Source organism: Papaver somniferum, chromosome 6 (genome assembly GCF_003573695.1).
Source record: "Papaver somniferum cultivar HN1 chromosome 6, ASM357369v1, whole genome shotgun sequence".
Classification (NCBI taxonomy): domain Eukaryota; kingdom Viridiplantae; phylum Streptophyta; class Magnoliopsida; order Ranunculales; family Papaveraceae; genus Papaver; species Papaver somniferum.
In genome coordinates, this window is record NC_039363.1 from 121716126 (window position 1) to 121717468 (window position 1343).

Genomic DNA, 1343 nt, shown 5'->3' on the forward strand with positions numbered 1-1343 from the left:
GGTTAAAAATTGGTTAAGCAAAATATTTTTTTTAACAATCATAATAATAGCACAATTAGTAAATTTAATATTTAATAAATATTTTTTTATTAGTTTTTTTATTTTTAAATTCAATAAAATTGAATAAAATTATTTTCACAAATATGTCCGTTTTTGTCATTTGCCACTACAACAATGGTCGAATCTCATATCTTATTCTTATCAAACATACTTTAATTATTTTTTTAATTAGCTTTAATTTTAACTAATATTTTACCAATCAAATTACTGCTTTTTCCCCACGGCACAACACAACAATGCACAGCAGAAAAGTGCTTTTATAAAAGCCGCAACAATACCAAACTAAGCCTACTTCGTGCACAAATGCCTTGTTTGTAACTATGACTTCTTTCAGTTTGTTGCTATCCTGGTGTTGTGAACAGAGCTAAATTCTATGGATGGGCAAACACATATGCATTTACAAAGGCATTGGGGGAAATTACAATTGGTCGACACTTGAACAGAAACTTTCCCGTTGTTATCACAAGGCCTACGGCTGTAACCAGTACTTACAGAGATCCATTTCCTGGATGGATAGAAGGATTCAAGTAAGTCAAGTCACAACAAAATACTTTATTTTGTTGGTAATCCAACACTTTCCCCCAACTTAATTCAAACTGATAATGAACGATATGCATTGTTTTGTTGGCTGTAATCTGCAGAGCTCTTGACCCCATGGTGATCAGTGTTGGAAAAGGGAAGTTACCTTGTTTTCTTGGGGACTATGAGTCATTCTTTGACATTGTAAGTTAAGCCTCATTAGCTCTAGTTGATGCATAATCAAATTATACTCAGGCATTTTATATATTTTGAGATCAGATCCCATGAGCGATTTGCTAATGGAAACTCTGCATATGATTTGATGAAACAGATCCCAGGAGATATGGTGGTAAATTCTATAATAATGGCAATGGTAAATCACGGAAAAACAAATAATATTATTTTCTCTCGGGGTGGCAACAATATTATCTACCACATTGGTAGTTCTACACACAGAGAGCCGACGAGGATCGTTAAGCTGTTAGAATATGCTTATGATTATTTTCTTGAGAATCCAGTATGGATGGGCGGAGATACTGATCAAACTGTTAAGCCAGTTTTCTTCCCTACTATGTCTAGCTTCCAACTGCACATAAGTAACAATTATGCGGTATCTGCTGTGAAGGTTAGTCAATAAAAGAATCACAAAATTGGTTAAAAAGATCAAAATCAACATTTTTTGGGTGAAAAAGACTTGTACATTTTGATACTGTTTAAATGGACAAAAATTAAAAAGATATTGTTCAAATTAGAGCTGGCAAACG

The 1343-nt window shown here is 33.2% G+C and overlaps 1 long non-coding RNA gene across 1 annotated transcript; it reads left to right on the top strand.

The window, feature by feature from the left end:
* The first annotated feature begins 524 nt into the window (after positions 1-524).
* LOC113286117 lies at positions 525-1044 on the top strand. Its single transcript, XR_003329112.1, has 3 exons — positions 525-587; positions 702-783; positions 911-1044. It is a non-coding gene; the product is annotated as an uncharacterized LOC113286117 (long non-coding RNA).
* Positions 1045-1343: the final 299 nt, after the last annotated feature.